Source organism: Ovis aries, chromosome 6, assembly GCF_016772045.2.
Source record: "Ovis aries strain OAR_USU_Benz2616 breed Rambouillet chromosome 6, ARS-UI_Ramb_v3.0, whole genome shotgun sequence".
In the NCBI taxonomy this organism is placed as follows: Eukaryota; Metazoa; Chordata; class Mammalia; order Artiodactyla; family Bovidae; genus Ovis; species Ovis aries.
The window spans coordinates 15238386-15261397 of NC_056059.1; the positions used below are offsets into that span (position 1 = coordinate 15238386).

General features: G+C 43.2%; 1 long non-coding RNA gene across 1 annotated transcript in view; it reads left to right on the forward strand.

Moving 5' to 3' along the window:
* Positions 1-287: 287 nt before the first annotated feature.
* LOC132659923 (uncharacterized) overlaps positions 288-23012 on the forward strand; it is a 41480-nt gene continuing 18755 nt past the window's right edge. The window contains exons 1-3 of the long non-coding RNA XR_009600976.1: positions 288-316; positions 2347-2423; positions 16041-16123. This is a non-coding gene — a long non-coding RNA (uncharacterized LOC132659923). The remainder of the gene's footprint in view (positions 317-2346; positions 2424-16040; positions 16124-23012) is intronic.

Below are 23012 nucleotides of genomic sequence, written 5' to 3' on the forward strand. Positions count from 1 at the left end.
TGATTATATTAATTATATGAAAAAGGTAATATTGTTTTATGACTCACTCTCCCTGGAAGTCATTTCAGGAGGAACTCATGGGAGTCAGGGGCCTGTCAAGGTTTTACAGATTTTGTGTCCACGCTTCCTTCTCAAGGGAAGGAACAATTGGCAGCGTCTCCCTGGAGACAGGACTGAGTGTAGGTGAGGGGCGACCCGGGTCTGGCGGCCCGCCCTTCGCGGGAAGCCCCGGGCCCCCGAGGGCAGAAGCCCCGCCCCGGACGGCGGCGCGCGCCCGCGGGCGGGGCGGGGATTCCGGCGCCCGGAGCTCAGCTAGGTCGGTCCCGCTCAGGGCTTGAGTCCCTTCTGCCTTTCTTGACCCTTCCTCCCTCCCCTCCTCGGCCGAGCGCGCCATTTATTGTGAATACCTGCAGCTTCGCGCTCGCCCCCGGGCCTCGCGGCGCCCGGGCCTGCGGGAGGCCTGGGCCGGAGCCCCGAGCCAGCCTGGGGCTGGGGGGCGGTGGCGCGTGAGGCGGGGCCCGGGCTGCGTGTGCGGGCGCCGGGCGCGGCTCGGGCCTCGCTCGCCGGCACTCCCGGCGTGGAGCAGACGGTGGTCCAGGCTCCAGAGAACCGGAACGGTATGCACGCATCAGGCAGGCGGGTGAGGTTTGCGAGCTCCGCGTCCCACACGTTCCCTAGCGATGGGGCCTGATTACAGGTCAAGGGAGGAGACCCACTGTCAGGCTGCAGGGAGGAAGACTTACATCTGCAGCTCGTGTCACAGTTCTCGGCGACTTTCCCGGTTCCCCGGCACTGTCCTTTGTGGAAACCTGACAGATGTCTACCCCTGGACATTACTGAAACTTTCTAGTTGTCCCCGTGTGTGGTATTGAGCGTTGTTTGTACCAAAGCAGCTGAGCCGTCGTTATAGGCAAACCTCACGTCCCAGCACCACTGTTGAGCTTTATCCAAAGGTGACATCGGTGTCTTTGTAGAAATAACTGATGAGGAAGAACATTTATTTACTTATTTTAATAAGTAATAAGAAATCAAGGGTTTGGATGAGTATAGAAGAGTCCAGAGGAAGGAGAAGGGCAAGAGTATAAAACCAGAAGGCATTTATTTGGTATATTAGAAAAGGGCCCCCTTTGAAAAGATGAAATGAGATCAGGAAAGGTTCATTGTTTCTCAGATGGAGAAGACATCTGCATCCGATGACCTTTGATTGAGGGAGATGAAAAGGATAAGTAAGAATTGGACTTAAGTTGGACTTCATCAAACCTGTCTGTCTTCAGTGAGGTTTTATCGGCGCTTTCATTCCTTGAAGTTGAATACTGCACGCGTGCGCGCGCACACACACACACACACATACACACAAACACACATATGATTCTGACAGTAAATGGCCCATTCAGTTAATAGCCTATCTCTGTCTTCAAAGAATTGAGGTTCAGTTTGGTCGCTCAGTTGTGTCCAACCTCTTTTTGACCCCGTGGTCTGCAGCATGCCAGGCTTCCCTGTCCATCACCAACTCCCAGAGCTTGCTCAAACTCATGTCCATCGGGTCGGTGATGCCATCCAACTATCTTATCCTCTGTGATCCCCTTCTCCTCTTGCCTTCAATCTTCCCCAGCATCAGGGTCTTTTCCAATGAGTCCGTTCTTTGCATCAGGTGGCCAAAGTATTGGAGCTTCAGCCTCAGCATCAGTCCTTTCAGTGAATATTCAGGACTGATTTCCTTTACAGTTGACTGGTTAGATCTCCTTGCAGTCCAAGGGACCCTCGAGAGTCTTCTCCAACACCACAGTTCAAATGTATCAATTCTTTGGCACTCAGCTTTCTTTATAGTTCAACTCTCACATCCATACATGACTACTGGAAAACCATAGCCTTGACTAGATGGACCTTTGCCAGCAAAGTAATGTCTCTGCTTTTCAGTATGGCGTCTGGGTTGGTCATAACTTTTCTTCCAGGGAAGAAGCATCTTTTTATTTCATGGCTACAGTCACCATCTGCAGTGATTTTAGAGCCCAAGAAAGTAAAGTCTGTCTCTGTTTTCATTGTTTCCCCATCTATTTGCCATGAAGTGATGGGACCGGATGCCATGATCTTAGTTTTTTGAAATGTTGAGCTTTAAGTCAGCTTTTTCACTCTCCTCTTTCATGTTCATCAAAAGGCTCTTCAGTTCCTCTTCACTTTCTGCCATAAAGGTGGTGTCATCTGCGTATCTGAGGTTATTGATATTTCTCCCGGCAGTCTTGATTCCAGCTTGTGTTTCATGAAGCCCAGCAATTTGCATGATGTATTCTGCATATAAATTAAGTAAGCAGGATAATAATATACAGCCTTGACATATTTCTTTCCCAGTTTGAAACCAGTCCGTTGTTCCATGTCCGGTTCTAACTGTTGGTTCTCGACCTGCATACAGCTTTCTCAGGAGGCAGGTAAGGTGGTCTGATATTCCCATCTCTTTCAGAATTTTCCACGGTTTGTTGTAATCTACATAGTCAAAGGCTTTGGCGTAATCAATAAATTAGAAGTAGATTTTTTTTGGAACTCTCCTGCTTTTTTGATGATCTAACAGATGTTGGCAATTTGCTCTCTGGTTCCTCTGCCTTTCCTAAATCCAGTTTGAGCACCTGGAATTTCACGGTTCACATACTGTTGAAACCTGGCTTGGAGAATTTTGAGCATTACTTTGCTAGTGTGTGAGATGAGTACAATTGCACGGTAATTTGAACATTCTTTGGCATTGCCCTTCTTTGGGACTAAAATGAAAACTGACCTTTTCCAGTCCTGTGGCTACTGCTGAGTTTTCCAAATTTGCTGGCATATTGAGTGCAGCACTTTCCAGCATCATCTTTTAGAATTTGAAATAGCTCAACTGGAATCCCATCACCTCCACTAGCTTTGTTCGTAGTGATGCTTCCTAAGGCCCACCTGACTTCACATTCCAGAATGTCTGGCTCTAGGTGAGTGATAACACCATTGTGGTTATCTGGGTCATGAAGATCTTTTTTTTTTATATAGTTCTTCTGTGTATTCTTGCCACCTCTTCTTAATATCTTCTGCTTTTGTTAGGTCCATACCATTTCTGTCCTTTATTGTGCCCATCTTTACATGAAATGTTTCCTTGGTACCTCCAATTTTCTTGAAGAGATCTCTAGTCTTTCCCATTCTATTGTTTTCCTCTATTTCTTGGCACTGATCACTGAGGAAGGCTTTCTTATCTCTCCTTGCCATTCTTTGGAACTCTGCATTCAAATGGGTATATCTCTCCTTTTCTGTTTTGCCTTTCACTTCTCTTCTTTTCTCAGCTGTTTGTAAGGACTCCTCAGACAACCATTTTGCCTTTTTGCATTTTTTCTTGGAATGGTCTGGATCACTGTCTCCTGTACAATGTCAGGAACCTCTGTCCATAGTTCTTTAGGCACTCTATCAGATCTAATCCCTTGAATCCGTTTGTCACTTCCACTGTATAATCATAAGGGATTTGATTTAGGTCAGACATGAATGGTCTAGTGGTTTTCCCTACTTTCTTCAGTTTAAGTCTGAATTTGGCAATAAGGAGTTCATGATCTGAGCCAGAATCAGCTCCCAGTCTTGTTTTTGCTGACTATATAGAGCTTCTCCATCTTCGGCTACAAAGAATATAATCAGTCTGATTTTGGTATTGACCATCTGGTGATGTCCATGTGTAGAGTCTTCTCTTGTGTTGTTGGAAGAGGGTGTTTGCTATGACCAGTGCGTTCTCTTGGGAAAACTCTGTTAGCCTGTGCCCTGCTTCATTTTGTACTTCAAGGCCAAATTTGCCTGTTACTCCAGGTATCTCTTGACTTCCTACTTTTGCATTTCAGTCCCCTATGATGAAAAGAACATCTTTTTTGAGTGTTAGTAGAAGGTCTTGTCAGAGAAGGCAATGGCACCCCACTCCAGTACTCTTGCCTGGAAAATCCTATGGACGGAGGAGCCTGGTAGGCTGCAGTCCATGGGGTCGTGAAGAGTCAGGCACGACTGAGCGACTTTACTTTCACTTTTCACTTTCATGCATTGGAGAAGGAAATGGCAACCCACTCCAGTGTTCTTGCCTGGAGAATCCCAGGGACAGTGGAGCCTGGTGGGCTGCCGTCTATGGGGTCGCACAGAGTTGGACACGACTAAAGTGACTTAGCAACAGCAGCAGCAGCAGCAGCAGGTCTTGTGGTTTTTATTTATTTTTGGCCACACCAGACTGCTTGCAGAATCTTAGTTTTCATACTAGAGATTTAAACCAGTGCTGCAGCAGTGGAAGTACAGAGGGGTCCTAACCACTGGACCCCCCCCCCCCACGCCCCCCACCTCCCCCACCGAAACTCCTTGAATGTGGTTATCAAAACTATATATATTGAAAAAGAACACAAAACATAATTGTCAGATCAGTTTTTCTCTCTCTCTCACTTGCTTTCACAACAAAAATCTGAAACAGCAGACTAAAGGGTTTAAAGCAAATGACAAGTTATAGCTCAGTTACGTATCAAGCAGATAGATATTTTGTTAAATATTCACTCCCAAAACACAGGAGTAGACTGACTCCAGAGGAGTCATTGTAATAACCTTGCTTGGCTTTCCTTTTTTATACTTCCGCTTTCCTCCTTTTGGTTGTGCCCTGTGCAAACGAGGGCTTGTACCCACCACAGATCAAGAAAGGGAATGCAAATGGGCATATGCTCAAGGCTGATTGACAGTTGCAAGTTATCTAACAGGCTCTATTGCAGTATCTTTCCATATTTCGGGCTGTTATAATCTGATGTATATATGTATAGAAGATTTATAAACCCTTGATGTACTCCTAGCTGTCTAGGGGAATTTGAGGCGCCCCTGGGGTTAGTTTATATCCACTATGTGCCTAGGGAATGTGTGCAGGAGTTGTAAAAGTCTCTGTGGTTATTTTGTTGCATATCTGTGAAATTTCACTCTGTGCCTGGGATGGAGTTTAGAGATCAGCTTGCATACTTTTCAGCTAGGCCACCCCTAGTTGCTCATTCTAGTGAAGTGAAAGTTGCTCAGTCCTGTCCAGCTCTTTGTGACCCAATGGATTATACAGCTCATGGAATTCTCTAGGCCAGAATACTGGAGTGGGTCTCCCGCATTGCAGGGTCTCCCGCTGCATTACCAGCTGAGCCACAGGGAAGCCCAAGAATACTGGAGTGGGTAGCCTATCCCTTCTCCAGGGGATCTTCCTGACCTAGGAATCAAACCAGGGTATCCTGACTTGCAGGTGGATTCTTTACCAACTGAGTTATTTAACTTTCTACCTAACATAACTATTAAGAACAGTAAAAGTGGGCATGAAATTATTATTTGATAAGGTTAATTAGCAAATTTGCCCCTGCACTGCTCAGAGGGCAGTACTTTCTGCTCAGAGTGAAAAGAACTAAAAGGCATTTTGGTTTCTGCAAGACCATTCTGTAAAATCCTTAACCTGCCACTAGAGGGTGCTCTTAATTCTTAATATGAGAGAACTAATCTAGTGAAATGAGTTTTTTTCCAGTTAATATATAACAGGAGATTACTTTGGAAATTGCACTGCTTTGCTATTCACATGTTGATGTCTTTTTGCTACTAACAGTTCTTTTATAAAAAAAATTATGATTACCACATATTTTCAGGTTCATATCAATTCTGTTTAGTTGTTGGTATCTAAATAGAAGATGAAGACACTTATACTTTTGGCTTATACTTTTGTATTTCAGTATGGTATGTAGGCCTGGAATGGTTTCGGTTGCTGTTACTGAGTTTCCTTTTTTTTGTAATTAGAAAGAAAACTCACTTTAAAAAATATAATCTTAAAAAAAGTTTATTTTTCTTCATCAGGTTGGGTCTTAGTTCCATCATGTGGGATTTTTCGCTGTGGCTCACAGACTCTCTAGTTGTGGCACAGAGACTCAGTAGTTGCGGCACTCAGGCTGAGCTGCTCTGTATCCTGTGGGATCTTGGTTCCCCAGCCAAGGATCCAACGCCTGTGCCCTGCATTGCACAGTGGATTCTTAACTACTGGACCACCAGGAAGTCTGAAAACTCACTTTTTATTAAGGCACAGTTCATGACCAAAATGCATTGTCTATCACTTTTCTTATTAACTGTTATAGTGAATTAAATGGTCATTCACTTTTACCTGCTCCCTTTTTTAATAAGATAAGGGATATTCAGAAAGAACTTTTCAAATAGGCAAGATATAATTAGATCTCAAATAAGCAAAGACTAAATGAATACAAGGTGAAGATTTATGAAAAGTTTTAACAGCTGAGAAAGGCTTTATTCCTCATCCAGGGCATGCATATTGCATTCAAAATATTTTAATTTCCGATAAGTGATATCCACTGCTTAAGTGTCATATGGCAAAGTATTAATCTGCAACATGAGATTTAAAGTAAACATTCAATACATGACATATAAGAACTGCCCTTTTTGCCTTCTAGGTCTCATTGCAACTTGCAAACAGATTGGATGTTAGCGTTTATTGAGCTCCTCAGTTCAGTTCAGTCGCTGCCTCCCTGTCCATCACCAACTCCCAGAGTCCACCCAAACCCATGTCCATTGTGTCGGTGATGCCATCCAGCCATCTCATCCTCTGTTGTCCCCTTCTCCTCCTGCCCTCAATCGTTCCCAGCATCAGGGTCTTTTCAAATGAGTCAGCTTTCTGCATCAGGTGGCCAAAGTATTGGACTTTCAGCTTCAACATCAGTCTCTCCAGTGAACACCCTGCTGCTGCTGCTGCTAAGTTGCTTCAGTCGTGTCCGACTCTGTGCGACCCCATAGACGGCAGCCCACCAGGCTCCTCTGTCCCTGGGATTTTCCAGGCAAGAACACTGGAGTGGGTTGCCATTTCCTTCTCCAATGCAGGAAAGTGAAAAGTGAAAGTGAAGTTGCTCAGTTGTGTCCGACTCTTTGCGACCCCATGGACTGCAGCCTACCAGGCTCCTCTGCCCATGGGGTTTTCCAGGCAAGAGTACACCCTACTATGTGCCAATTACTGTGCTAGGTTATATACAGTTATCTCATTTTATCCTAACAATAATCTTATGGAGCAGATATAGAACCTTCTTAAAATGAGGAAATAGGCTTAGTGAAGTTAAAAGTAACTTGTTCAGGATCCAACAGCTATCAGGGGGTGAAGATCAGATTTGGTCTGGTTAATGGCAAAGCCTATCCTCTTTCTAATTCATCCTGCTTGAAGAAGTTTAGCAAGAACAAGGACATGTTAAGGAATCATTGGTACATTTGGTGTAGTTCTTGAATTTTATTTCCATCAGCTAAATTTCATACTTAATTTGATTTCCTCCATTATTATCTGTTGCCCCATTTCTATATCAGGATCCCATTCAAGATACCATAATTGCATTTAATTGTTGTACATCTTTGTAACAATTTCTCAGACTTTTATTGTTTTTGATGCTTTTGACAGTTTTGCGTACCAGTCAGCTGTCATGACTTTGTACATTGTCCCTCAGTTGCAGTTTGCCTCTTATTTTTCCTCATGATTAGATTATGGTTATGGATTTTGGGAGAATGACCAGACAGGTGAACATCTCATCACATCATACCAAAAGTACATACCATTAATATGATTTATCACTGATGCTGGCATGGAATACCTGACTGAGGCACTATCTGTCAGGGCCTCCACCTTAGAGTTGTCTTTTTTATCCCTTTCCATGCTATACTCTGTAAGGAGTTCATTGTGCACAGACTGCACTTAAGAGAGGTAAGATATGCTCCACCTCCTTGAGAGCAGAATCATTTCACTTCCTTCATTCAGTCGTGTCCGACTCTTTGTGCCCCCATGGACTACAGCATGCCAGGCTTTCCTGTCCTTTACCAGCTCCCAGAGCTTGCTCAAACTCATGTCCATCCAGTTGGTGATGCCATCAAGCCATCTCATCCTCTGTCGTCCCCTTCTCCTCTTGCCTTCAATGTTTCCCAACATCAGAGTATTTTCCAGGGAGTCAGTTCTTTGTATCAGGTGGCCAAAGTATTGAAGCTTCAGCTTCAGCATCAGTTCTACCAATGAATAATCAGGACTGATTTCCTTTAGGATTGACTGGTTTGATCTCCTTGCAGCCCAAGGGACTCTCAAGAGTCTTCTCCAACACCACAGTTCAAAAGCATCAATTCTTCAGCGCTCAGCTTTGTTTTTATGGTCCAACCGTCACATCCATACCTGACTACCGGAAAAACCATAGCTTTGTCTAGATGGACCTTTGTTGGCAAAGTAATGTCTTTGCTTTTTAATGCTGTCTAGGTTGGTCATAGCTTTTCTTCCAAGGAGTAAGCATCTTTTAATTTCATGGCTGCAGTCACCATCTGCAGTGATTTTGGAGCCCAGAAAAATAAAGTCTGTCATGGTTTCCATTGTTCACCCATCTATACGCCATGAAGTGATGGGACCAGATGCCATGGTCTTAGTTTTTTGAATGTTGAGTTTTAAGCCGGCTTTTTCACTCTCCTCTTTCACTTTCATCAAAAAGCTCTTCAGTTCCTCCTCACTTTCTGCCAAAAGGGTGGTGTCATCTACATATCTGAGGTTATTGATATTTCTCCTGGCAATCTTGATTCCAGCTGGCACTTCATCCAGACTGGCATTTGGCATGATGTACTCTGAATACAAGTTGAATGAGCAGGGTGACAATATAAAACCTTGACGTATTCCTCTCCCAATTTGGAACCAGTCTGTTGTTCTGTGTCCAGTTCTAACTGTTGCTTCTTGACCTGCAATCAGATTTCTGAGGAGACAGATAAGGTAGGCTGGTATTCCCATCTCTTTAAGAATTGTCCACAGTTTATTGTGATCCACACAGCCAAAGGCTTGGCATAGTCAGTAAAGCAGAAGTAGATGTTTTTCTCAAATTCTCTTGCTTTTCTGGTGATTCAGCAGATGTTGGCAATTGGCTCCTCTGTCTTTTGTAAATCCATCTTGAACATCTGGAAGTTCTTGGTTCATGTACTGTTGAAGCCTGGCTTGGAGAACTTTGAGCATTACTTTGCTAGCATGTGAGATGAGTGCATTTGTGCGGTAGTTTGAGCATTCTTTGGCATTGCCTTTCTTTGGGATTGGAATGAAAACTGACCTTTTCTGGTGCTGTGGCCACTGCTGAGTTTTCCAAATTTGCTAGCATACTGAGTGAAGCACTTTTCACAGCATCTTTCAGCATTTGCAATAGCTCAACTGAAATCCCATCACCTCCACTAGCATTGTTGGTAGTGATGCTTCCTAAGGCCCACCTGACTTCACATTCCAGGATGTCTGGCTCCAGGTGAGTGATCAGACCATCGTGATTATCTGGGTCATTAAGATCCATTTTGTATAGTTCTGTGTATTCTTACCACCTCTTCTTAATATCTTCTGCTTCTGTTAGGTCCATACTGTTTCTGTCCTTTATGGTGCCCATCTTTGCATGAAATGTTCCCTTGGTATCTCTGATTTTCTTCAAGAGATCTCAAGTCTTTCCCATTCTGTTGTTTTCCTCTATTTCTTTGCATTGTTTACTGAGGAGGAATTTTCTCATCTCTCCTTGCTCTTCTTTGGAACTCTGCATTCAAATTGGTATATCTTTCCTTTTCTCCTTTGCCTTTAGCTTCTCTTCTTTACTCATCTATTTGTAAGGCCTCCTCAGACAACTATTTTGCCATTTTGAATTTCTCTTTCTTGGGGATGGTCTTGATCACTGCCTCCTGTACAGTGTCATGAACCTCCATCCATAGTTCTTCAGGCACTCTATCAGATTTAATCCCTTGAATGTATTCATTCACTGGATAGATCATGGTAGAGAGTTCTGATAAAATGTGGTCCACTGGAGAAGAGAATGGCAAACCACTTCAGTATTCTTGCCTTGAGAACTCCATGAACAGTATGAAAAGGCAAAAAGATTTGACACTGAAAGGTGAACTCCCCCGATCAGTAGGTGCTCAATGTGCTACTGGAGAACAGTGGAGAAATAACTCCAGAAAGAATGAGGAAACGGAGCCAAAGTGAAAACAATATCCAGTTGTGGATGTGACTGGTGTTGGAAGTAAAGTCCGATGCTATAAAGAACAATACTGCATGGGAACCTGGAATGTTAGATCCATGAATCAGGGTAAATTGGAAGTGGTCAAACAGGAGATGGCAAGAGTGAACTTTGACATTTTAAAAATCAGTGAAATAAAATGGACCAGAATGGGTTATAGGGTTTGATTCTAAACAGGATTTTGCCCCTCCTGCCATCTTGTTAGGGCTTCTCCTTTGTGCTTGAACATGGGATATCTTTTTTTGTTGGGATCCAACATTCTCCCACTGATGGTTGTTCAGCAGTAAATTGCAGTTTTGGAATTGTTACAGGAGAAGATGAATGGAATATCTACATCAATTATGTGAACTTCTATACAGGAGATTTGTATACTCTTCCTCATTTATTAATTTATTTAATAAATTTATCAGCTCTGTTTAACCCACCCAGTTTGTAGTACTTTCTTATGACAGCTTTGTTGTTGTTCAGTTGCTAAGTAATGTCCAGCTCTTTGCAACCCCATGGACTGTAGCTCACCAGGATTCCTTGTCCTTCACTGTCTCCCACAGTTAGCTCAAATTCGTGTCCATTGAGTCAGCCATGCCATCCAACCATCTCATCCTCTGCCTCCCCCTTCTCCTCCTTCCCTCAGTCTCTCCCAGCATCAGAGTCTTTTCAGTGAGTCAGCTGTTCACATCAGGTGGCCAAAGGATGGGAGCTTCAGCTTTAGCATCAGTCCTTCCAATGAATATTCAGGGATTGATTTCCTTTAGGATTGACTGATTTGATCACCTTGCTGACAGTTTTAGCAAACTAGTATAGAAGGAGCGGTCAGTTATTTTGGTAGTTAATGATTGCTTAGGTAAGATAAGAAATGAAAACATGCCGATTGACTTAACAAGAATTATTTCAGATGCAAAAATTGTATTGTGGATTGAGGAGTGAATAGTAGGTGACCAAGTGGAAACTAGTCATAGGTTTTTGCTTTTTGTGTATTTTTGGTTGCACTGAGTTTTCATTGCTGTGCAGACTTCTAGTTGAGATGTGCAGGATTCTCACTGTGGTGGCTTCTCTTATTGCAAAGCATTGGATCTAGACACGCGGGCTTCAGTAGTTGCAGCTCTTAGACTTACTTGCTCCGAGGCATGTGGAATCTTCCTGGACCAGGTATAAAAACCCATGTCCCCTGCATAGGCAGGTGGATTCTTATCCACTGTACCACCAGGGAAGGCCCAGTTTTAAATAAAGTCAGTGATGCAAGAAATGAAGGCAGTTTTTTTAATCTCTCACCACTTCAAACTTCCCAGGTAATTGTACTTGATTCTCTTACTACTTCTGATCACCTTAAAAAAATAAAATTAGTATTTCTCTTTATTTACACCATGTTGTTTCTCCATTAAAATTTGTTTAGTGACTCTGTCATGACTTTGTTAAATTCATATTTGTTAAGGAGAGGGCAGAGTGCTGGATAGTGAGTAATGGTAAAACAGTCCAGTAGAGAAATTGGAAGAAAGGAGTATATTGCTTACAGGTTCTGAAGGAAACACACAGCATGTCTTGTGGGGCTTCATGGGGAGGTCAAGGCAGAGTGCAGACGGACAAAGTGAAAGTGAAGTTGTTCAGTCGCTTCCAGCTCTTTGCGACCCCATGGACTGTAGCCCACCAGGCTCCTCCATCCATGGGCTATTCCAGGCAAGAGTACTGGAGTGGGTTGCCATTTCCTTCTCCAGAGGATCTTCCTGACCCAGGGATCGAACGCGGGTCTCCCGCATTGCGTACAGACGCTTTACCGTCTGAGCCACCAGGGAAGCTCCGAAGACAGACAAAGCAATAGAATCTGGGGAACATGCTTTCATTAGGGTCCATTGTGGAGTGTTTTGGGTTCCCTGGGCTAAGGCCATTCCATGGGGGCTTATCTAAGGAACACACAAGGGGAAAGCCCTGGGAGAAAGGGAGACTATTGATTACAAGGGCTGTTGGGGAAGCCATATCAGGAGCTTTGTGACTTTGTGGGTTGTTATCTAGGGTGTGTGCTTGCATGAAGGGCTTGTGTCAGTTTAAGGTCTCTCTAGGCCATTTGACTAAACAAAATGATGCTGAAGCAGCAATACTGTGGAATAGCTTACCTGAACTCTTGACAGTTTTCTTACTTCCCTCTGGAATAAAGGCCTCAGGTTAACTGTCAAGACTTCACATATTCTGAATACTACTACATCAGTTTTTTAAAAAATTATTTATTTATTTATTATTTTTATTAATTTATTATTTAATATATTTTTAATTTATTTTTTAATTGAAGGATAATTGCTTTTGAATTTTTTTGTTTTTGAGAATTTTGTTGATAATTTTGTTGTTTTCTGTCAAACTTCAACATGACTCAGCCATCAGTTCAGTTCAGTCTCTCAGCCATGTCTGACTCTTTGGGACCCCATGAATCGCAGCACGCCAGGCCTCCCTGTCCATCACCATCTCTCGGAGTTCACTCAGACTCACGTCCATCAAGTCCGTGATGCCATCCAGCCATCTCATCCTCGGTCATCCCCTTCTCCTCCTGCCCCCAATCCCTCCCAGCATCAGAGTTTTTTCCAATGAGTCAACTCTTCTCATGAGGTGGCCAAAGTTCTGGAGTTTCAGCTTTAGCATCATTCCTTCCAAAGAAATCCCAGGGCTGATCTCCTTCAGAATGGACTGGTTGGATCTCCTTGCAGTCCAAGGGACTCTCAAGAGTCTGCTCCAACACCACAGTTCAAAAGCATCAGTTCTTTGGCACTCAGCCTTCTTCACAGTCCAACTCTCACATCCATACATGACCACAGGAAAAACCATAGCCTTGACTAGACGGACCTTAGTCGGCAAAGTAATGTCTCTGCTTTTGAATATGCTATCTAGGTTGGTCATAACTTTTCTTCCAAGGAGTAAGTGTTTTTTAATTTCATGGCTGCAGTCACCATCTGCAGTGATTTTGGAGCCCCCAAAAATAAAGTCTGACACTGTTTCCACTGTTTCCCCATCTATCTCCCATGAAGTGATGGGACCGGATGCCATGATCTTCGTTTTCTGAATGTTGTTGAGCTTTAGGCCAACTTTTTCACTCTCCTCTTTCACTTTCATCAAAAGGCTTTTTAGCTCCTCTTCACTTTCTGCCATAAGGGTGGTGTCATCTGCATATCTGAGGTTATTGACATTTCTCCCAGCAATCTTGATTCCAGGTACGGTTTCTTCCAGCCCAGCGTTTCTCATGGTGTACTCTGCATATAAGTTAAATAAGCAGGGTGACAATATACAGCCTTGACGTACTCCTTTTCCTATTTGGAACCAGTCTGTTGTTCCATTTCCAGTTCTATGTTGTTCTATGACTCAGCCATAGGTATACATATATCCCCTCCCTTTTGAACCTCCCTCCATCTCCCTCCCCATCCCAACCCTCTAGGTTGATACAGAGCCCTTGTTTGAATTTCCTGAGCCATACAGCAAATTCCTGTTGGCTATCTATCTTACATTTGGTAGTATAAGTTTCCGTGTTATTCTTTGCATTCATCTCACCCTCTCCTCCTCTCTCCCCATGTCCATAAGTCTATTCTCTGTGTCTGTTTCTCCATTGCTGCCCTGTAAGTAAATTCTTAACTACGGTTTTTCTAGATTCTGTATATATGTATTAGAATACAATATTTATCTTTCTCTTTCTGACTTACTTCACTCTGTACAGTAGGCCAGTTCTTTAAATTACTGTTTAAGGTTAACTTCTATTATTAAAATATCAGTTGAAAGCTAACAACTTATTTCTACTTACTAATGTAGCTTTAAAGATATATCTTCAGAGGCAAAACAGTAGATAATTGGAAATATTTCTGAATAATGCTAGTCAGAGAATCCTACTTGTATCTAAAACCCTCATATTATATCAGTTAGCTGATGTGGTCGAGCAGATACAGTTTTGTACAACCCTAGGAAGGATTCCATGTTGGTCTCGAGTTTCAGTACATCAACCATTTATGTGCCCCCTTCCTCCTAGCTGAGTTCTCAGCCAACTGAGAGACAAATAGGGAGTTGATATAGATAAAGGCTAGGTTGGAGGACGTAGTTTGTGGGCAGCAAAAATGACAAACACAGACAGTTAGGTAGACTCCCTACTCTGCCACAACTACCCGGGCAACTGCCTGTCCATTTTCCCTACTCCCCCTCCCCACACGGGGAGCCTTTATTGCTGAGTTTGCTTTATTTCTGAAAACATGTCAGAACATATACTCTCTGGACAGGTAGATTCCTAGAAGAGGAAAGAAGTGTGAATTGACCCAAATATGCCCAGGACATGAGGGGGAGAAGTGAATCAAGGGACAAAGAAGGGTCCTGCTCTGAAATATGTGGGATGGAGTACAGGGGCAGAGGAGGAATCAGGACTTTCGCTCCACTGGAAGGTACATTGAAGGACACATTAGGTGTGGAAATACATTCATTCCTAACATTTTCTGCTGCTGCTTATTCACTTCAGTCATGTCTGACTCTGTGTGAGCCTATGGACTGCAGCCACCAGGCTCCTCTGTCCATGGGATTTTCCAGGCAAGAATACTGAAGTGGATTGCCATTTCCTTCTCCGTCCTAACATCTGGGGAGAAAGAAAAGAGATTTTTTTTCGAGAGAAGTTTCCCAGGAACTCAGCACTTGCACCAATAGTCTGAAAAATTTCAAGAAAGAATATTTCTCTTCTACCCTCTCTGAAATAATCCAAAGATCACCCAAATTCCTGAGTTTGCTTTGTGGATAGCTACACCCTTGAAGTATAAATTTCCTGTTGTCTATTGACAGCGTTCTTTACAACATCAGACTTTACTACCATCACCAGTCACATCTGCAACTGGGTGTTATTTTTGCTTTGGTCCCATCTCTTCATTCTTTCTGGAGTCGTTTCTCCATTGTTCTCCACTAGTATATTGGGCACCTACTGACCGGGGGAGTTCCTCTTTCAGTGTCCTATTTTTTGCCTTTTCATACTGTTCATAGGTTTCTCAAGGCAAGAATGCTGAAGTGGTTTGCCATTCCCTTCTCCAGTGGACCATGTTTGTCAGAACTCTCCACCATTATCCATCCGTCTTAGGTGGCTCTACGCAGCATTGAGTTAGATAAGGCTGTGGTCCATGTGATCAGTTTGATTAGTTTTCTGTGATACTGGTTTTCATTGTGTCTGCTCTCTAATGGATAAGGATAATTGGCTTATCTTTCTGATGGGAGAGCACCAAAGAATTGATGCTTTTTAACTGTGGTGTTGATGAAGACTATTGAGAGTCCCTTGGACTGCAAGGAGATCCAACCAGTTCATTCTAAAGGAAATCAGTCCCGAATATTCATTAGAAGGACTGATGTTGAAGCTGAAACTCCAATACGTTGGCCACCTGATGTGACAAACTGACTCATTGGAAAGACCCTGATGCTGGGAAAGATTGAAGGCAGGAGGAGAAGGGGACAACAGAGGATGAGATGGTTGGATGGCATCAGCAACTTGATGGACATGAGTTTGAGTAAGCTCCAGGAGTTGGTGATGGACATGGAAGCCTGGTGTGCTGCAGTCCATGGGGTTGCAAAGAGTCAGACATGACTAAGAGACTGAACTGAACTGATGGGAAACACTGACTGAAGGGGAAACTGGGTCATGTTCTGATGGGCGGGGCCATTCTCAGTAAATCTTTAATCCCATTTTCTATTGTTTGACCTCAGGCCAAAACTATGGTGGAGGTAATGAAGATAATGGCGACCTTCTACAAAAGGTCCCAGGCATGCACTGGAATGTTAGGTTCATGAATCAAGGTAAATTGGAAGTGGTCAAACAGGAGATGGCAAGAGTGACCATCAACATTTTAAGAATCCGTGAACTAAAATGGACTGGAATGGGTGAATTTAACTCAGATGACTATTAGATTTACTACTGTGGGCAAGAATCCCTTAGAAGGAATGGAATAGCCATCATAATCAGCAAAAGAGTCTGAAATGCATTACTGGGATGCATTCTCAAAAATGACAGAAAAATCTTTGTTCGTTTTCAAGGCAAACCATTGAATATCACGGTAATCTAAGTCAGTGCCCCAACCAGTAACGCTGAAGAAGCTGAAGCTGAACGGTTCTGCCAGGTGAGTGTATGCTCCTCGGTTCTGTCTCGTCACAACAAAGATTTGGGGTGATAGACATTAAAGCCCTCAGCACGTCACAGCTCTCAGGTCTTGGACAAACCGTGTTATAGCTCTTAGACAAATCAGTGTTACAGCTCTATTTTATTTAGAAGATAGCAGGAGAATCCATCCTCGAAGCGTGCTGCTAAGTTGCTTCAGTCGTGTCCGACTCTGTGCAACCCCATAGACGGTAGCCCACCAGGCTCCCCTGTCCCTGGGATTCTCCAGGGTAGAACACTAGAGTGGGTTGCCATTTCCTTCTCCAATGCATGGAAGTGAAAAGTAAAGTGAAGTTGCTCAGTCGTGTCCGACCCTCAGTGACCCAATGGACTGCAGCCTTCCAGGCTCCTCCGTCCATGGGATTTTCCAGGCAAGAGTCCTGGAGTGGGGTGCCATTGCCTTCTCCGCCTTGAAGCGTGAGGGCATGCCAACACAGAGATGTGAAGAGAAGAGAGTGGAGAAGTGCGCCAGTGCACAGGAGAGAGAGAGCCCCTTGGCTCCTCTTTTCATATGTTTTTCCCTCCCCCTGGGCCTGCCCTATGTAAATTGGGCTAGCCAGGAGTACTGTTTATTCTACCTTAAGTCCTCACTCCGGTCCTCAGACCTTCCTCAGACCTTCCTTTGTTCTATTTTCATGGGCTTTCCCTTCCTTGTCTTTTAGCCACCACCATTTTGGACTCCTGTTTCCTATTCTAAAGTTATGAGCAACCTAGATAGCATATTCAAAAGCAGAGACATTACTTTGCCAACTAAGGTCCGTCTAGTCAAGGCTATGGTTTTTCCTGTGGTCATGTATGGATGTGAGAGTTGGACTATGAAGAAAGCTGAGCACCAAAGAATTGATGCTTTTGAACTGTGGTGTTGGAGAAGACTCTTGAGAGTCCCTTGGACTGCAAGGAGATCCAACCAGTCCATTCTGAAGGAGATCAGCCCTGGGATTTCTTTGGAGGGAATGATGCTGAAGCTGAAACTCCAGAACTTTGGCCACCTCATGTGAAGAGTTGACTCATTGGAAAAGACTTTGATGCTGGGAGGGATTGGGGGCAGGAGAAGAAGGGGACGACCGAGGATGAGATGGCTGGATGGCATCACTAACTCGATGGATGTGAGTCTGAGTGAACTCCGGGAGTTGGTGATGGCTAGGGAGGCCTGGCGTGCTGCAATTCATGGGGTCGCAAAGAGTTGGACATGACTGAGCGACTGAACTGAACTGAACTGAACAGTTCTATGAAGACGTGCAAGACCTTCTAGAACTAACACACCCAAAAGATGCCCTTTTCAATAGAGGGGACTGAAATGCAAGAGTGGGAAGTCAAGAGATACCTGGAGTACTAGGCAAATTTGGCCTTGAAGTACAAAATGAAGCAGGGCACAGGCTAACAGAGTTTTGCCAACAGAACACACTGGTCATAGTAAACACCCTCTTCCAACAACACAAGAGAAGACTCTACACATGGACATCACCAGATGGTCAATACCAAAATCAGACTGATTATATTCTTTGTAGCCAAAGATGGAGAAGCTCTATATAGTCAGCAAAAACAAGACTGGGAGCTGATTCTGGCTCAGATCATGAATTCCTTATTGCCAAATTCAGACTTAAATTGAAGAAAGTAGGGAAAACCACTAGACCATTCATGTCTGACCTAAATCAAATCCCTTATGATTATACAGTGGAAGTGACAAACGGATTCAAGGGATTAGATCTGATAGACAGAGTGCCTGAAGAACTATGGACAGAGGTTCCTGACATTGTACAGGAGGCAGGGATCCAGACCATTCCAAGAAAAAATGCAAAAAGGCAAAATGGTTGTCTGAGGAGTCCTTACAAACAGCTGAGAAAAGAAGAGAAGTGAAAGGCAAAACAGAAAAGGAGAGATATACCCATTTGAATGCAGAGTTCCAAAGAATGGCAAGGAGAGATAAGAAGCCTTCCTCAGTGATCAGTGCCAAGAAATAGAGGAAAACAATAGAATGGGAAAGACTAGAGATCTCTTCAAGAAAATTGGAGATACCAAGGAAACATTTCATGCAAAGATGGGCACAATAAAGGACAGAAATGGTATGGACCTAACAAAAGCAGAAGATATTAAGAAGAGGTGGCAAGAATACACAGAAGTGAAGTGAAGTCGCTCAGTCGTGTTCGACTCTTTGCGACCCCATGCACTGTAGCCTACAAGGCTCCTCTGTCCATGGAATTTTCCAAGCAAGAGTACTGGAGTGGATTGCCGTTTCCTTCTCCAGGGGGTCTTTGCGACCCAGGGATTGAACCTGGGTCTCCCACATTGCATGCAAATGCTTTACCATCTGAGCCACCAGGGAAGCCAGAAGAACTATATAGAAAAGATCTTCATCACCTGGATAACCATGATGGTGTTATCACTCACCTTGAGCCAGACATCCTGGAATGCAAAGTCAAGTGGGCCTTAGGAAGCATCACTTGGAACAAAGCTAGTGGAGGTGATGGGATTCCAGTTGAGCTATTTCAAATCCTAAAAGATGATGCTGTGAAAGTGCTTCACTCAGTATGCCAGCAAATTTGGAAAACTAAGCAGTGGCTACAGGACTGGAAAAGTTCAGTTTTCGTTCTACTCCCAAAGAAGGGCAATGCCAAAGAATGTTCAAACTACGGCACAATTGCACTTATCTCACATGCTAGCAAAGTAATGCTCAAAGTTCTCCAAGCCAGGCTTCAACAGTACGTGAACCAAGAACTTCTACATGATCAAGCTGGATTTAAAAAAGGCAGAGGAGCCACAGATCATATTGCCAACATCTGCTGGATCATCAAAAAAGCAAGAGAATTTGAGAAAAACATCTACTTCTGCTTTGCTGACAATGCCAAGCCTTTGACTGTGAGGATCACAACAAACTGTGGAAAATTCTTAGAGATATGGGAATACAAGAACACCTTATCTGGCTCCTGAGAAATCTATATGCAGGCCAAGAAACAACAGTTAGAACTGGACATGGAACAACAGACTGGTTCCAAATTGGGAAAGGAATACATCAAGGTTGTATATTGTCACCCTGGTCATTTAAATTATATGCAGAGTACATCATGCCAAATGCTAGGCTGGATGAAGCACAAGCTGGAGTCAAGCTTGCCAGCAGAAATATCAATAACCTCAGATCTGTAGATGACATCACCCTTTTGGCAGAAAGTGAGGAGGAACTAAAGAGCCTCTTGATGAAAGTGAAAGAGGAGAATGAAAAAGTTGGCTTAAAACTCAACATTCAAAAAACGAAGATCATAGCATCCGGTCCCATCACTTCATGGCAAATAGATGGGGAAACAATGGAAATAGTGAGAGACTTTAATTTTGGGGGCTCTAAAATCACTGCAGATGGCAACTGCAGCCATGAAATTAAAAGATGCCTGCTCCTTGGAAGAAAAGCTATGACCAACCTATTAAAAAGCAGAGACATTACTTTGCCAACAAAGGTCTGTCTATTCAAAGCTATGGTTTTTCCAGTAGTCATGCATGGATGTGAGAGTTGGACTGTGAAGAAAGCTGAGCCCTGAAGAATTGTTGCTTTTGAACTATGGTGTTGGAGAACACTCTCCAAAGTCCTTTGGACTGCAAGCAGATCAAACCAGTCCATCCTAAAGGAAATCAGTCCTGAATATTCATGGGAGGACTGATGCTGAAGCTGAAGCTCCAATATTTGGCCACCTGATACAAAGAACTGACTCACTGGAAAAGACTCTGATGCTGGAAAGATTGAAGGTGGGAGGAGAAGGGGATGACAGAGGCTGAGGTGGTTGGATGTCATCATCGACTCAATGGATATGAATTTGAGTAAGCTCCAGGAGTTGGTGATGGTCAGGGAAACCTGGCATGCTGTAGTCCATGGGATCACAGAGTCCGACACAACTGAGCGACTGAACTGAACTGATTGACAGTGTATGGATGAAAAAGACTGGTAATAATGCACAGCTAAAACTATGGCTATATCTGTAAGTTGTATATGAAATCAAATGCCCACATTGGATCTTGTATGCTGCTGCTGCTGCTGCTAAGTCACTTCAGTTGTGTCCAACTCTGTGCAACCCCATGGATGGCAGCCCGCCAGGCTCCACCGTCCCTGGGATTCTCCAGGCAAGAACACTGGAGTGGGTTGCCATTTCCTTCTCCAATGCATGAAAGTGAAAAGTGAAAGTGAAGTCGCTCAGTTGTGTCTGACTCTTCGCGACCCCATGGACCACAGCGTACCAGGCTCCTCCATCCATGGGATTCTCCAGGCAAGAGTACTGGAATGAGTTGCCACTGCCTTCTCCAGATCTTGTATACTTAAACCTTATTCCCTATTGTTTTAAAATAAAGACTCTCCTTTCCCAATATCAACAAGATACATGAAAATAAAAACATCCACATGAGAAAATCTAAGCATGACAGGTAGAACCAGAATTTAGGATAGATTCTGAGGCAGTGTTTCGTGCAAGTGAATTTAGTGAATGAATTTAGAAGATTACATCTCAGTGATCTCTAGGATACTGTTCAGCTGTTGTTCCATTGCTAAGACTCTTTGACGCCCCATGAACTGCAGCACGCCAGGCTTCCCTCTCCTTCACTATCTCTCAGAGTCTACTCAAACTCACATCCATTAAGTTGATGATGCTATCCGACCACCTCCTCCCCTGTCATCCGCTTCTCCTCCTGCCTTCAATCTTTCCCAGCATCAGGGTCTTTTTCAATGAGTTGGCTCTTCACATCATGTGGCCAAAGTATTGGAGCTTCAGCATCAGTTCTTCTAAGGAATATTCAGGGTTGATTTCCTTTTGGATTGATTGGTTTGATCGCCTTGCTCTCTAAGGGACTCTCAAGAGTCTTCTCCAACACTGCAGTTCAAAAGCATCAGTTCTTCAGTGCTCACCCTCTTTACTGTCCAGCTTTCACATCCATACATGACCTCTGGAAAAACCATAGCTTTGACTCTCTGGATCTTTGTTGACAAAGTGATGTCTCTACTTTTTAACATTCTGTCTAGGTTTGTCATAGCTTTTCTTCCAAGGAGCAGGTGTCTTTTAATTTCATTGATGGAGTCGCCATCCACTGACTTCTCTGAATGTTGTAGATCCTGTGTTTCTCTGTGCTATTCTCAAGTTATGACTGCACATTTCATCTAAATGTTTAAGCTAAACTTTGATAATTTATGCACTGCTAAGTCACTTCAGTCCTGTCCGACCCTGTGCGACCCCATAGATGGCAGCCCACCAGGCTCCCCCATCCCTGGGATTCTCCAGGCAAGAACACTGGAGTGGGTTGCCATTTCCCTCTCCAATGCATGAAAGTGAAAAGTGAAAGTGAAGTCGCTCAGTCGTGTCCAACTCTTCGCGACCACAAGGACTGCAGCCTACAAGGCTCCTCCACCCATGGGATTTTCCAGGCAAGAGTACTGGAGTGGGTTGCCATTGCCTTCTCCGAATTTATGCACAGTCATTGACTAATCTTTGCTGGATCCAGAGTATAGTTTATCACTTTATATTTAAAATAATTTAAAAAAAGCACAGCCTTTACTTACCCCAAATTATGCATGTGTTAGTTTACCTGGAATTTTGTCTAAGTTTTTTTTATAGCTTCCTTCTTGATAAAATTCAAATTTAGACTTTTCTGAAAAATCAGATCATTGAATCTCCTTATCGTCATGTTGTGGATAAATCTTTAGGAATAGTATATATTTATTTGATCATTTATTGGTTCTTATACCCAGACTTTAAATTTCTTGGATAGGAATCATTTACATCACTCAGGGATAAGCATTGTCATAAATTTGACATGCTGCTGCTGCTGCTGCTGCTGCTAAGTCGCTTCAGTCGTGTCCGACTCTGTGCGACCCCATAGACGACAACCCACCAGGCTCCCCTGTCCCTGGGATTATCCAGGCAAGAACACTGGAGTGGGTTGCCATTTCCTTCTCCAGTGCATGAAAGTGAAAAGTGAAAGTGAAGTCGCTCAGTCGTGACCGACTCTTCTCGGCCACATGGACTGCAGCCTACAAGGCTCCTCCGCCCATGGGATTTTCCAGGCAAGAGTACTGGAGTGGGGTGCCATTGCCTTCTCCAAAATTTGACATAGATCCTTCAAATTAAAATACATCTTCAATTTATCTTGAAGTGTTGATTGCAAAGCTATATTAATTAAAGTTATAGATTTTATGATTCTTTATCAAAGGTTTTTTTTTTTTTCCCCCTCTATGGAAAGATGGCTGAGGAGGGATCTTAGCATTTCTTTCTTTACATCTTTTATAGGCTAAAACAATTGGAGCCATGTTCTACATCCTGTAATTTTGGTGCCTTAATAGTTAGCCTGTATGTTAGCTAGTTGCAAAATTATTGATCTGGGGAAATCTTACCTTTGTTCTACATTTGAAGTGTAAGTGTATTCAGACAGCTGCATCTCAACTTCATAAGAATATGTCAACATTTCCCTCAGTTCATTTGACTGTTAAAGTAGCAAGAGAGAAAATCTGCACTCCAGCTCACTACTATTTTGATAAAACCTCAAAACTCAGTTGAAAGTAGTATTTTCGAGAGGTTATCTGAAGCGTATATAGTCCATTTCATTTGTCTAGAAGTCTTAAAGTTTAACTTTGAATTAAGTCATATCAGTTAGCTGTATATTTGGACACTATTATCTTGGCTTCTTGTAGAATTGTTTTGAGAATTGATTTTTGAATTTAGCAAGTCCTGACCTCAACAGGCAGTTTATGAGGAATAGTGGGGATGAAAGCCCAATTAGAATGGGCTCAAGGAAGAAATTTTAGATGAGCCTAGACAACTCTGTTTTGTTTTGTTTTTGTCTTTTACTCTGATAAAATCTTAAACATAAATGAATATCTCCTAAGT